The sequence below is a fragment of the Brassica rapa genome, chromosome A09 (genome assembly GCF_000309985.2).
Source record: "Brassica rapa cultivar Chiifu-401-42 chromosome A09, CAAS_Brap_v3.01, whole genome shotgun sequence".
NCBI lineage: Eukaryota > Viridiplantae > Streptophyta > Magnoliopsida > Brassicales > Brassicaceae > Brassica > Brassica rapa.
Genome location: NC_024803.2, coordinates 16,181,420 through 16,198,193, shown reverse-complemented (window position 1 = coordinate 16,198,193; position 16,774 = coordinate 16,181,420).

Genomic DNA, 16,774 nt, shown 5'->3' with positions numbered 1-16,774 from the left:
GGTTTAAAATGGCGAGCGCTTCCGTCGCCATGGCGCTAGGCGACCCCTTGCGATGACCTCATCGCGTCAACACCACTTGGCCAGGCGAGTTACATAAAGCGATCGCTTTCCCTCGCTTTCCCTAGCTTTTATGATTTTCCTAAAGCGCTCTTGGCGACGCTTGGTGCAAGTAGACAAACCAGTTGGTTTCTTTGAAACAAGTATAGAAGTTGGTTTGATTTAAACTGGTTTAGTAAGAGTATTTGACGTGGACATGAGTTTATTATCAAACCGTACGTAAATTTTATATGCATACCCTAATTTTCTTTCACTAAAGAGTTAGAAAATGAAGAAAATGATTCAAAATATGAGTATTAAAGCTTTAGGAATTAGTGTTTTGATTTGGTTTGTGATTTGGTAATTTAAGTTGGTGTTCTTGCTATTTAGACTTAAAAATATGTAATGGTGTACAAAATTTTTTAGATTAAATTATAGTGGATTTGATGTTTTTGGTTTTAAAATAAAGTTTCTAAAGCTATTAGATCGCAACATGAGTGCATAGAGCTTATAACATGAGTATATAGGGCTTTGATTACTTTTTGTCAGAGCATACACATGGCGCTCGCTTCTGGTCGCCATGGCGCTAGGCGACACTCGACCACTTCGTCGCCAGGGGTCGCCATTCGCCATTTTAAACCAAGCTACATAGCGACCGAGCTTGGCGCGTAGCGACCGGGCTCGACCAAAGTTCGGTCGTTGCGTAGCGACCGGGCTCTTTCGAACATCGGTACGACACCAGTCCATGCATTCTCGTCAAACCTTCAAATGCTATCTCCCGAAGACCATAGCGAGATCAGTCTATGTTTTCCGCTATTCTAAATCATCGAACAAACTTTGGGGATTAAAAACTGCAGAAAGTTCGTTCTTTATCGAAAGAAATCATAATAAACGTGTCAAGTCGGAAGACGGCCCATAGGGACCTAAGACACGACTTGAGGCCCATCCTACGATTTCTTAACTAAAAGCCCGTAAACCACAGCACGGTTTACGTTGGTCCATAAGAAATGATAAATGCCAAGTTTCCGCGGATAAATACGGAAGTTTTGAAGATAATTGTGAAGATCGGGAAAAATGGAATATCTCCATTTTTATGCTATGACGGCTTAAGGGCAGAAGAGTAAAAGCCTAAACCGACCTTGGATCTAGTATATAAGAAGTCCTAGGCGAGGAGCATGAAAAAAACTTTTTTCAGAGCAAACTTAGCACTTAGAGCAATTTAGGCAATTTTCCGTTTTTGTTATTTCGAGCTGCGACTCAATTAGGTTTAACTGTCTTAGGTTTGCTAGAACTAGGAATCTCGCCGACAGCTCTCGAGTCCAGGCTTACACCTTGTTGTAAACGCTCATACGCAGATTCAGAATAAGATCTACTTTGCTCTCTTTTTTTCGATTTCTTATTCTTATCATTGTTATTCTCGTGTTCTGATTGCTTGATGTGTGGTAATTAGCAGATATCCGGGTCCTCTGAGAAGTTAGAGTTTTCCTAGTTTCCTTATTTATCCACAGTGCGAATTTCGCTTCCCACAATATAGATTCCATATACACAAATAAATATAATATAACAACATAAGCTTGCTTTCTTCGATTCATATGAAAACTTTTTAAGTTATCCACCAAAGCAAATTAATTAAATCAATCAAATTGTTAGAATACGACAAATTAATATATAATTTTATTTTAAATTAAATTATATAAAAAAGTGTATTTTCATTAAAACAAAATAATAAATAAGTAAAACTTATTTGATGGTAATTTTTATGACATATATATATTATGTGAAAGAAATATAAGCTTAGTATGGAAAAAAAATTTTAATACAGAAAACTCTAAAATTAACAAAAATAAACAAATAAAAATAAACTATGATATCAATTGAAAGCTTCTTAGAAAATATTGATAAAATATTTAAGGGATAATTAGACAAATTTGATTTTTTTTTGCCAGCCAAAAGTTTATTATTAATTAGTATCAGTTATTTCAAGATGTTTAAGAAATGATGGACTTAAATGATATATGAATTATGAATAGTATTACTTTGTAAAGCTGATTTAGATAACACCTCTGCACATCATTTCCAGTCATTTTTGATGCCTAAATTCAATTTCTTCAGAGCAGTTATTCCACAAAGAGATCGTATGAGATATTGTTTTGATATTCAGATTTGTTTCTTGACTGTTTAGAAGATTGATAACTGTTAAAATGTCTCATTCGAATATGATATGTCTATAACTGAGTCCCCAACATGAGACAAGTTTGTTTTAAAAGTAAATAATTTTATTTTTCTTATATTATATAATAAATATATATTATTTACTGATAATAAAATATAGTTATTCATCTATCACAAATAACTATGCAAATATGTGAATCAAGTAGAACAATCAAACAACATAATGATTTCCACAAATAAAATTTAAAAAATGTATTTATGTTATGTAGTCTTATTTTATATTCTTTAAATAATGTAATACTATATTTTACATTATTTTTTCAGAATTGAAAAATACATAGAATATCTTATCCGCGTGTATCGCGGTTAAAAAATCTAGTGTATTTAATGAATGGTTAATGAATTGCGAAACCTTAAAATATTGGTCTCATGGCCAAAAAAAACATGGATGGAAGCAAGTAACAATTTGTAGATATATATAACGAGGAATGCGATTACAACTTGAGCAGATAGAAAGCTGTTTCCACTATAAGAAAAAGAGCAATTCCTGACGGTCAAATCCGTGAGAAATCGGTCGGAAATGGCTATTTCCAACCGATTATTGACGGAATTGATGGTCAGTTTTACATAGTCGGAAATATTTCTTTCGAAAGATGTAAGTATGTCCAATATTGGTAAGATATCTCGAAATTGTTGTCAGAAAATAGGAGAAAGTTGATCGGAAACTGTCCTCAATGCCTAAACCACGACTCTCAACCCACAACACTAAATTTAAGAACTAACGCCAAAATAACACTATAATCTGCAAAAAATTACATTCTATGAAAATCAAATCCCCTACCTTATGTAAAAGTCTTTAAAATATGCATATAAATATAAATTGAATTTTAGTTGGTTCTTATTTTCTTTATAAATTTTGATGATAAGAAGTTTGTCTTGTTTTCACCCCCCCCCCTCTATAATGAACAATCATTTTTCTTCTTGTTTTTACCGAAATATTTTTTTTTATTGCACATACAAAATGGTTCACCAAAGCGGCACAACACTTTTTTTTTTGGAATGAAAGCCCTAACCAACAACAAGAGAAAAAACTAATTAACTATGGTCGGCACTCGGCAGCAAACGGACCAAAGTTATATCATCCAAAAGACAACTACCAAGCTTAAAACCCAAAAATCCTAAACCTAGAGTCAGAGCTTATGTCATATTCTGTTTCATAAAGAATGTCACTTTGATACTTTTCACACAAATTAAAAAAATGATTGAAATGCATTAAAGTTTTTATTAATTACGCATATTCAACCAATAATATTTGAGATAAATGAAATTATTTATAAAATCAATGCATTTGTAATTAATTTTAAGCTGAAAGTTGCATTGGAATTTTAAAATAACATTTTTTTTTGTAACAAGAAAAAAATGCTAAAGTGACACTATAATATGAAATAGAAGAAGTAATATATATACTAAAATATAATACCTAAATACATATAAATATATATAATATACAAATAATACGATTTTCATCTTATCTCTACTATTAAAAGGGAAATAATCATAAAAATCTACTTAAACAAAGTTGTTAGATCATTTCATTAAGTAACAATATTTTTGGTACCATAATGTTTGACTAACAACAAATAACCTAAAATTCTCCAACAATAATATATTAGGTCACATCTTTTTGTACTTGACAAAGTTATACGACATATATTTTTTTATTAATTAGACCATATCATGTCCTACACGAGAATGATATATACACAATATAGTTTATATACTTTATTATATTCTTCTCAAAACATGTCAAATTAATCTCATATTAAGACTCATTTCACCCAATAAAAAAGAAACATATCCACCAACTATACTTTATTATTCTTTTCTCTAAACATGTCTCATTAATCTCATATCAATACAAGACTCATTTCACCCAATATAAAAAAAGCAATAACAATCGTTATATCCAGCAGCTATGTAACATCATCTTTACCTTATAGTTTTTTTTTTCATTACATGTCTTTTTCTCCTAAAGCAAAAATACAAGAGGTCAATATTCTTATTCAAATGTTACTTATTCACATAAAAACCAAGACAATGTTGTTGTATAGGTAGACCACTATAACGTTTTCTATAAACATTTGAAATAATAAGATCAAGTTCTAAAACGCGGCCGTGGCACCCGATTTAGCGGTGCCGGAAAGCACTGTGGAGATCTACTGCGATGATTCCAGCCTCTTCGGCTGATAAATCGGATTCAACAAAATGGTCATTCTTTAAGAGTTTTAAATGTTATATATCACATGTTGGAAGATATATATACCAATTATGATGAAAAACAACAAAAAAGCTCATAGAATTAGTGAATTTCGACGAATGTAAGGTTGACGGTCAAAAAAAAGATTTGCAGAAAGCCTAAAGAAAGTTACAAGGAAGATGATAATGTAATTACCAGTATGCCATGCATTTAATAAACGGACAAAAAGACCAAAACATGCTTCCGCTGGGTTTGAACATGAAAATTATTGGGTTTAAACGAGCTCTTTTGCCACCTCCAAGTAAAAGATTTTAATAAAATAGATAACACAAATACAATACATTTATGACAAATCCAATAGTTTAATCAATTTTATGTACTATGAGAAGTTTAATTAATTTGACTATAAATCACTGCATGTATCTTAATTCGACTATAAATCACATATACTCCACCAAAAGGAATTAAATAATTTATAAAAATATAAGAATTTTTAGCACTATTTAAATGTAGATGCATTATTAGTTTTTAACATTTGGTTTCGATTCGCACTATTTTTTGTACGGTTCTTTGGTTTCGGATAAATGTGTCTATACTTATACATTATCTTATATAGAAATTCATATAAAATTGTTATTTAGTTTCAAAAATAAACCAATGTTTTCTAAACGCCGATCAAAATCTATATTTATAACACTATTTAAAATGTTAAGACTTTCCGACATTAAAGACGTGTTTCATTCTCTCATGTTTTTTTCTCTTATAAATAATATTTCTACTTGCTCTACAAGTAAAGGACGCTTTAACTATACCACCCAAAGATAGATCAAGTTTCGTTTCCCCCTATTTACTTGCAGAGCAAACTTCTCATTCATCATAACAATATTACAATAAAATCACACAACCATTACCCTTACAGATGCAAACATAGCTTAAGACAAACATCTAATAGTTTCTAACACTTTTTTAAAGATTGCTCTTTACTCTTAGCAATGTCATCATGCTACCAGGATCGGAGTGAACCCTATCACCCCTTTGATATCTTAGAACACAAGTTTGTTTTGAGGTCAATGAAGGCCCCTCCTCAAAGATAAAAGAGTTTGTGAAGAACAAACTAATAAAACACAAAACACAAGTTTCTTTTTACAAATTCAATCTGCCTTTTTATTTCTTTTTGGTTTTTCTTATATAGAAACAAACGGAACTTACGTTCCCAACAAAACATTAAGCATAAAGATAATGGAAGAGAATCTGGGATCCTATAACCTAGGAGCAGAGACTAGTTAATTAAATAATTGAAATAAGAAAAGGAAGTAAAGATAGGATATGTCGGTAAACTTGAGGTTTAGTTTCTTTCTTGTTGACTTCCAGTTCATCACCACTTTATCACGTATCAATACTCCCATTCCTAAATAGAACCTTGTCCTCAAGGTTCGTGTTGTGATTCTTCCTCTCGTCTTACTTCTTTTGGTGGAAGCGTTTGTTATATGTTTCAGAGGTGATGTAGAACAAAATCCAGACCCAAACTTGGACGAGTTAAATAGTTTATGTTCTACTGGTTTTTTTTTTTTTTTGCTAAAAGTGTAAATATAATTAACTTGAATGAAGGTTTGATCACAATACAAATTGAAATCTGATCTGCTCGAAAGCTAATTCAGATTCTATTGGCCGCAAAAATATAAAAAACCCATAGAACCTAGAGATCACTACAAAAAAAAAGCTTGTTTCACATCATTTATTTATAATATATGTATCATTTATAAATGATGTTAAGAGCTTTTGCATCATTTAAATAAGTGACTCTGAAAGTGGTGATGCAAATAATTGACATCAATTTACCAATAATTGATGCAAATATACAAAATATTCATGTCATTTCTAGCAATTGATGTGTATATGTGTCAGTTACAAAAAAAATGATGTTAACTTTTACATCAATTTATTTAAGTGATGTTAAAATTAGTATCAATTACAATAATCGATACAAATTATTTATATTACTTATTAATAACTGATGTAAAATTATTATCATTTTTCATAAGTGATTTTAATAATTATATCATTTATAACTACTGATTTAAAAGATTTTTATCACTTGTACATAATTGATGTTAACAAAAGATTAAGATATTTTTTTAAACAATTAAAAATGCAAACAAAATAATTAATTAAATCAGAAAAAATCAAACTAGATTAATAATTAATATATTGAAAAGTAAATTACATTATTTATTCACCGTGCAAATTTACAAAATAAAATAAAATAAATAACAAATTTTGCTACGAGATACCACCTAAACTATGGTCGATAATGACTTTATCAATGAGAGCCCCAAGACAATCTTCAAAACTGAATTGTAAAATAGTAGCTTCAGGGCCGGCATCCTGGTTTACTAAAACCATTGGCACTCAATGAAGTCCTAAGCATTGACTCTTCCAAAATGAACGAAGTCCTAAGCATCCTGGTAGATATTTTTTCCTAGCCAACTCAAATTAATCTCTAGCCTTGGTGGCACTACAAAACAGTGAAACAGAAAATGGTCACCAACATTTATCAATCAAATGATCAAATCCTGGTACACGTGAACAGAGAATACTAAACACCTTAAGTAGTGGATTCTTGATGAACTTTTGAATTATAAAACTCATAATAATTCTGCAAGGCTTCCAATACAGCTGTAGGCTTCTGAGAAGTTGCAGCACTGTATAAGTACACACGCTTAAAACCATTCACTTCCTGAAACTCAGTTTCAAGGTCAAATGGTTGCTTAGCGTTATACAATTTGATAAGAAGGCCGAAATATACAGTGGTGTTAAGATTTGATACTTGGTATAAGACTCGGAAATCTTTACGAGCGCAACGACCTAGAAAGACGGATTTGGAATCAGCGGTAATTGTTGCAGAGGAAGAGGGGCTGAAGTAGACGGGTAAGTGAAGAGGAGCGGCGGACGCATGAGAAGCTTCGTTGTATGGAACTTCCATAATGGAAGAGGCAGAAGCAATGGAGATAGTGTTTAGGAAAAGAACCAGAACGAGATGAATCAGATAATTGATTTTGGCGTTAATTGCAGTTATAAAAAGCTATTATTGGGCTGAGATCTCCATTAGTTAAGGAGGAGAAGTTAATCTTTTTACGAAGCAGTTATATAGATTCAAGTTAATCTTTTCATTCCTAAATATTAACTGATGCAACCCAAGGTAAAATAACATCATTTTTGTTTCTTGACTTTTAGCTCTTCTCATTGCTGCCTTGCCTCCCGAGAATTGCGATGCTTGTGTCTCATTGGAGAAGATCGTGCTCGTAGACGTTTTGGTGCTGCAGTCTTGTGAGCCAAGTTTTCTTCTACGTATCGTGGTGCATTACCACCATCAGATCTTCTTCCGCTAAGGATCTTTTTCACTATCTCCATCATATGATTCATGGTTGCCTTGAGACTCCTGAAATCTCCAGTTATGCTAACCTTCATCTTTTGGAACTCGGCATGAACTTTATGGAGCAACTCAGCTTTCACTTCATGGAAGCCCACCACCCCCATGTGTTGGAACTATTTTTTAAGTCAATTGGGATGAGTAAAAAATGAGTATATGTGAATAGAATTTTACAAACCTATTGAATTGAGTAAAAATATAATCTAATGTGAAGTAAATGTTGTACTTTATATGGAAAAAAATCCACTACATTTGTAAACCCATAGGATGAGTAAAATGATAGAAAATCTTTTTACTAAAGTTGATGACTAAGTTAAGTCTGTTTTATTGTTTGTAAGACTCGAATGTATGTATGAACTCAAAGATAATAAGAACTCACTCTTCTTATTGCTTAAGAAACTCACTCAAAACTTAAGTTCTCTCAACTCACACACACAATGCCCTAACTCGACATTGTCTTTATATAAGACTACATTTATCCTAATCCTAATTGTAAACATATATATCTAGATAACTCCTAAATATAATATTGATCATTATCTCTAAAGATCATAATCTTATTAGGACTAGGATTGCTTGATCTTCAAGCTTCCTTCAAGCTTACAACATTCTCCCCCTTAAGCTTGAACTTCATGTCTTTCAAATCTTGAACTCCAATCATCTCTCTCATCTCCTTGTACTTTATTCTCCCCAAAGCCTTTGTTAAAATGTCTGCCTTCTGTTCACTCCCGGGCACATGCTCTACTTCAATTAACTTCCTTTCAACACATTCTCTAATAAAATGATACCTTGAATGAATGTGTTTGCTTCGACCATGGAACACAGGATTCTTTGTAAGTGCTATTGCGGATCGATTATCAATCTTTAGAACCGTGCCATCATATGACGTTCCCATGATCTCGCCAAGAAGATCTTGCAGCCAGATAGCTTGCCTTGCAGCCTCAGTTCCAGCCATGAATTCAGCCTCACAAGAACTCAACGCAACCGTGTCTTGCTTTTGGCTACACCAGCTTATTGGACTCCTTCCAAGATAGAAAATGTGACCTGTTATACTTCGACCATCATCCAAATCTGTGTTATAGCTACTATCACTATAGCCCACCAGTTTTGTCGCATCGTTTGATCGAAAGAATGTCAAACCGAACGTGGTCGTGCCTTGTAGATAACGCAAACATTGTTTTACCGCTACTCCATGCGATTATTTTGGACTCGCCATGTATCTACTCAACACTCCTATGCAGTAAGACAGATCTGGTCTAGTGTGCAACAGATAACGGAAACATCCTATGATCTTCCTGTAGTTAGTCGCCTCAATATCTCTCTCTGTTTCGGATTTAGCCAGCTTAAGTCCCGCTTCCATTGGTATATGAACAGAGTTACAGTTTAACATTCCAGCTTCCTCAAGTATCTTTCTAGCATAACGATTCTGACTGAGTGTTATGCCTTCAGTATGCTGATTCACCTCAATTCCAAGATAGTAGGTGAGTCTCCCTAGATCACTCATTTCAAACTTCATTGCCATCTCTTTCTTAAACTCTTCAATCATCTTCAAGCTAGTTCCTGAGACAAACAGATCATCTACATACACAGCCACGACAAGAAGCTCACCACTCAAAGTCTTTCGGTACACAGACGGTTCTTTCATACATCTCTCGAACCGAAGCTCCATTAGACACTTGTTTAACTTATGATTCCATGCTCTCGGTGCCTGTTTGAGACCATACAGCGCCTTCTTTAACTTGTAGACTTTTCCCTCACTTACTTTTATCTCAAAACCTTCGGGTTGCGCAACATATACTGTCTCTTTCAATTCTCCATGTAAGAAAGCGGTTTTGACATCAAGGTGATGAATCTCCCATCCGTTAGAGGCTGCAAGATTGATCAATAGTCTTATGGTTTCAATTCTAGCCACTGGTGCAAAGACTTCCTCAAAATCTACACCGTATTTTTGAACATATCCTTTGGCAACTAGACGAGCTTTGTACTTATTAATGCTTCCGTCTGCATTACGTTTTATTTTGAAAATCCACTTTAAACCGATGGGTTTTACTCCTCGAGGCAGCTCAACTAGGCTCCAACAATCCAACTTGGTGATAGACCTTATCTCATCTTCACACGCTAGAATCCATTCCTTCAGTTCCTTTGCTTCTTCAAAACATCTTGGTTCGTCGTTCAAGCTTAGTAACAACTGTTCTCCCTCGTATTCAGCGACCAAGACATAATCATCCAAGTACTTTGGCTTAATACTCTGTCTCTCCGATCTTCTCAGCACATGTTGACTCTCAGTTGACTCATGCTCATCCTCACTAGTGGTGTTATCATCTTCAACGTCTATGATCTCGGTTTTAACAATATCACCACTGTCCTCTTCTTGCTCTGCTTCAGCCTGTTCATTACCTTGTATGCCATGATTACCAAAATCTCCCAACCTAACCTTGAAGCTCCCTCTTAACGACTTCTCAGAGACATCATGCTTCCAGTTCCATCCCTTTGTTTCATCAAACACTACATCGCGACTGACTACTACTCTTTTGGTATGTGGATCAAGCATACGGTACGCCTTGGATCCAGGTTCTGTCCCGAGATGGACTAGAAGTTTTGATCTATCATCGAGCTTCTTTAAGAACTTTGAATCGACTTTTGCATACCCAATACATCCAAACGTTCGAAGGTGAGCAACATTTGGCTTTCTTCCTTTCAAGACTTCATACGGAGTTCGATCTTTAAGAGCTCTAGTGGCTATCCGGTTTAGAAGATATGTAGAATGTCTGATCCCTTCTCCCCATAAGTAATCTGGAACCAACATATGTTTCAGACAGCTCCTTGTCATCTCCAATAAAGTCCTGTTTCGCCGTTCAACAACACCGTTCTGTTGAGGACTATAAGGAGCCGTGAGATGTCTTTTGATTCCTGATGCTTCACAAAACTCGTTGAACTCTTTCGACACAAACTCTCCTCCCCTATCAGTTCTAAAAGTTTGTATTTTGGTTTTCACCTCTTCCTCTACTAGACTCTTGAACGTTTTGAATTTCTTGAATGCCTCGCTCTTTTCCTTTAATAACGCAGTCCACATATACCTAGAATGATCATTAATCAACACAAATATATATCTGTTGCCAGCGCTTGTACTTGGTGTTATAGGGCCACATAGATCACCATGAATGAGCTCCAATAGGTTTGAGGCTCTATAAGTTGTTGCTTGTGGAAAAGACTGTCTTGCTTGTTTGCCAAGTAAGCATGAATCAGACACGTTTTTCTCAATATTGATCGTTGGAATCCCTGTGACAAGTCCTCTTTGCACCATTGATATCATTGTATCCTGATTGATGTGTCCTAACCGCGCGTGCCACCGGTTTGTTTCACTAATTTCAGTTGTCAACAAGCTCATTGTGTTTTTAACTCTCATGCGAACTTTATATAAACGATTCCTCGATCTCACTGTTTTTGCAATCAACTTTCCATCCCGATCATGCATAACAAGATGTTCATCTTTCATTCTTATATCACATCCCGACTCTGTAGCTTGTCCCAACGAGATTATGTTGCTCTTCAAATCCAGGATAAAGTATACATCAACGATCTTTCTTGGCTCACCGTTTCTATCCATGAACTCTATGGACCCTTTGCCTTTTATATCTATACGCGAGTCGTCACCAAATCTTACTTTACCTGTAATAGACTCATCAATGCAAGCAAAATATCTTCTATCTCCACTCATGTGATTGCTTGCTCCGTTGTCGAGATACCAAATATCATCTTCTCCGGTATCACTTTCATATTTGCTTGGAACCACTTTCTCTTCATTCAAGTACACAATCTCATGTAACATAAGTTCGTCAGCTTCTTGAGTCTCAGTGTTCTCTGTTTCTTGTGCTTCTTGAAGCTTTAATAAACGATCAGGACAATCAGTCGCATAATGTCCTAGCTTATCACACCGGTAACATGTGACTCTAGAAGGATCGCGTGGGGTGTAGTATCTGCCTCTGCCTCTTCCTCTGTTATAGTAGTTCCTTCCCCCACGTCCTCTTCCTCTATAATCATTACCAAAACCTCGGTTAGATTGTGTTTCCTGGTTTGCATACATCAGTTTTCCTTGATCTTCCTGAACTTCTTCTTCTTCTGCCACACGTTCTTCATATGCTTTTAGCCGCCCAACAATGTCCTCAAAGCTCGTCGTCTTTAGATCGAGTACTTGTTCCAATGCAGCTACAATATGAATGTACTTCTTTCGGGGAAGACACTAAAGAAATTTCTTAACTAGTTTCGGTTCTACGATTTCTTCTCCCAAAGCAGCAGATTTAGAAGATATCTCTGACATCTTTCCAACGAACTCATCTATTGTCTCTGTGTCTTTCATCTTGAGACGATCAAAATCCGCCATAAGCGTCTGCAGTCTAGCTTCTTTTACCCTCTCTGCTCCTACATACATAGTTTTGATTGCATCCCACACTTTCTTTGCCGTGCTCAACTCCCCAACTTGCAAGATAAGCGACTCTGGTATAGACTGAAATAACAGTGCCATAGCCATATCGTTTTTCTCATCATTCTCTGCTTCGGTCTCTACGATCTCCCAGACCTTGTGTAGTCGGAGAAGAATCCTCATCCTCATAGCCCATACAGTATAATTTGTTGCATTCAATATCGGGCACTTGATAGAGGAAGATCCTCCTTCCTTCTTTATCGAAGGTGATGCTACCACAAGATCACTCATAATTGATTGAACCTCAAGCTCTGATACCAATTATTGTTTGTAAGACTCGAATGTATGTATGAACTCAAAGATAATAAGAACTCACTCTTCTTATTGCTTAAGAAACTCACTCAAAACTTAAGCTCTCTCAACTCACACACACAATGCCCTAACTCGACATTGTCTTTATATAAGACCACATTTATCCTAATCCTAATTGTAAACATATATATCTAGATAACTCCTAAATATAATATTGATCATTATCTCTAAAGATCATAATCTTATTAGGACTAGGATTGCTTGATCTTCAAGCTTCCTTCAAGCTTACAACATGTTTGGTGACTAATCTAACTTAGTGACCAAGTTATGAAACTTAGTGACAAATAGCTAATACTAAAGTTCACTTGGTGTCTAACCACTGATATCACTCAAATTATCCTAAAGAATGATTTGTACTCTCTCAAACATTTGAGAGAGGTAGAGTTGTAGCATTTAGGGATCGAATTCACAGGAAGCTAAGACACACAGAAGATCTAATAGTTATGTGGTTAAGCTAGGTAAATAGGTTTAAATGTAAATAGCAGTGGTTTGAACAAAGTAATTGCTCAGTTGATTGATTGGGTTTTGAAACAGATATGAAAAGCGTTAGACTTAGGGTTTCTATTCAAACAATCAGGATTATAGAGATATAGAGACTAAGTGTATATTGGATATTCTAGAACTCAAACTTAGAGTATAGTCTATCAACTTCCGTATTTTTAGACTATTTATTGCCGGATCTAAGACCTCATATGTCGATTATTGGTCTTGAGAAAGTGTCGAACAATACCAATTATGGATTGACGATCAATACACCTATCAGCCCGTCGATCCATGTAACTATTGAGTTGTCGATCGATGAACCTTCCAAGGAAGCTTCGCACGGGTTTGACGTGTTCACTATGTTTAACTAAATCAGCCTCCGCTTGTTTCTAGCAATCCTAACACAATCTGAACTAATTCAGACAGAGAACCAAGCTTCCGCTTGCGCCATATAATATCTACAGGCAAGGTTCTAGTTAGCTATTTTAGAACACAAGCATTAAGAACAGTTTAGTTGATGGATTTCCTAACACTTAGCATTCCTATATTTTGGGCTATTCCCTCATGAATATCTGAACCCTAAATCTAACAAAGAGAACTACTCAGACATAGCTAAGCAATTCATAACAAAGATATATGAAAACTGCATAAATAGATAAGAGTAGAAAAACTTGGACTTCCAATCACAAATATTTGAAGGTTTTCTTGGATCTTCTCTCCAAACCTAAGACTCTAAGTATTTTGCTGCATGGAAGTATGAAAGTATGAAAGTGTAGAAAGCGTGTGTTGTCTAGAACAAAGGCAGAGCACATAAATATTAGGTTAAAACTCGTCTGAGGTAATCTGGTAATTTTTGTGGGACTTGGGCTTAAAGTCGGTTGGAACCAAATCTGGCCTTTACGCGCTTCGTTTACGATCGACAACACAAAGTGTGTGTCGATCGATTATCATCTTCAATCATCGATTGCTAGGATGTTTGATAGTCAGCTACGTGTTTTTATCATTTTATCTCAAAAATCACTACTTCTTCCAAATCACTCTAAAACCTGAAAACATACGAAAAAGATTCCAAAACAAACATAATGTATTTAAAAACATCATATAATAAAACCACTTAATTATAAATAAAATCATGAATTTATTAAAAATAATAGAAAAATGTAAATTATATTTTTCATTTAAAATATATAATATAATTTAAAATTTATTATGTATAGTAATGGCGTCTAAAAGTTTCTAGTTGTGATTATATATCCATGTTGTGGGTAAAAGTTGCACACGCACCACAACCCATGTTCTAAACACGTTTTATCTATGCGCATAGCTCCCTTGTCTGATCGAGATGTCCAAAGCAATAAAACAAAAAAAAAAACAAAATTGTGGTTTAAAATGAAGCATACCTATATTAAATTTGTGGTTTAAAATGAAGCATACCTATATTAATTTTGTGGTTTAAGATATGGGTTTGAAGTAATTTTGCAATATCAAAATTGTGTGACCATACAAATAAAGAGTCATGTTTCAAGTCCCAGTTAAATATCCGAAAAAGAGTATAATTATGGGGTACACCTTTGCTCAGGAATTAGTCAAACCATTGTTCTAATAATTGGATTAAGCGGCGTCAAGGTCCTATCAAATCAACCTTAACCAAAATAATGTTAGCAGAAAGACAAAAAATTATCTATTTTAATTTTTTTTGTATATTTAATGTTGATCTCATTAAAATAATTTTATAATTAAAATAAAAGAAATAAAAATATATTATATAAATAAAAATATATATATTAAATAACTTAGTAATTCTTTAACATCTATGCCTAGCCTAACTACCAAATGATTCGACTAAGCGCTAGTTATTCTATGAAAGTGGTAAACATGAAATTCTCTCATATTCAATACTTCAAAATGATCAATGTTTTAAAAAATTATTTTAATAAAAGACATTTTAGCATTTTATTATAATAGCTAATGCTAAATCATAATTTTAAAAAATTAATTATATTTATCAAATTTCTATTGGTTAAAAATTGTAGAAAATAATTAATTGCAAAACAATATATTAAAAAAATATAATATATTTTTTGGGGGAATTTCATGTTTACCATTTTCATGGTACCATTATTCATCTTTACCACTACTAAAGAAACATTTTCAAAAATACATTATTCATTAAATTGCAAAAAAAACTCTAATACTTTTGTTTTCTATATATATAATAAATAATTATTTAAATAAACAAAATAGAAAAAATAGAAAATTAATTTTTATATGTTTTCAAATTCAAACTTTTTATTATTGTTTTTAACCATTTTTCAAAAAAAAAAATTTCATTTTTTTTTTGAAAATCGAAAATTATGTTTGAAACAATTTTTTATTTTTTAAGTATTTTTTTATATATTTTTAAGAATCTTAAATTTCACATTCCAAAAATCCTACTGCACTCATCAACTCTAAAGTCTAGGTTAGTGTAAACATGAAAATAGTACTATAAATGTGATATTTGTGGCAATTTCCTATATTTTTTATGTGTGACAATATCAAAGCATACATTTTTTTAAAGTGAGGGAATATGTCCAAGCCGTCTTTAATTACAATATAATAGGGGGGCCTAATATAATAAATGTACATGAGCATAATATTTTGGGAATTTTACAAAAATAGAATGGGAAAACACAATCTTTATCCCTATAATATAAAACAACTTTAGTGTGTCCCTATAGTATAAATTTGGGAAATTTGCCACAAATATCACGTTCATAGTACCATTTTTTATGTTTACACTAATCACTTTTAACCTCATTTGTAATGAAGGTTAAAAGATACTTATACCCCTAGTGTTAACTAATCTAGACTTAGGGTTTACAGTTGAGGGGTGGGAGTTTTTAGAATGTGAAATTTAGGATTCTAATAAATATACAAATAAATGGTTAAAAAAAAGAAAACAAAATTAAAAAGAAATTTTGAAAAAAATAATAAAAAAAATAATAAAAAATTTCGAAAAAAAAATTCAAAAAATAAAATTTATAAAAAGTTCGAATTTGAAAAAGTATAATTCGAAAACATAAAAAAAATTATATTTTTTAATTATTTATTTAAATAATGATTTTTATATATATATAGAGAACAAGAGTATAAAAGTTTTTTGTCATTTAATGAAAAAGCTATTTTGAAAATATCCGTTTAGTGGTGGTAAAGATGAAAAGTGGTACCATGAAAGTGGTAAACATGAAATTTCACAGGTACACGTTTTAGGAAAATAAAAAGATTTCAAAATATTTTTAGAAAATTTTATAACTAAATTTTTGGAAATATGGTTATTCTTATCCGTATAATGCAGCTTCTAAAATGCTTAGAGAACATATAACTAACCCGTAAGCATGTGTGTGTATAAGAGTATTTCATCAATTGTTTTTATTTCCACCATGAGATTTTTCGTAAAAGATGACATCTTCTTTTCGTAGAACATAATTAAATTTTCTAAGTTAACAAATTTTAGATCCCAAAAAAACAAGTGTGTGTATATGAATATTTCATCAATTGTTTCTATTTTCTTATAAATTTTTATATTAATAAATTTTTTTGAAAAAAAATTCAAAAATAGTTT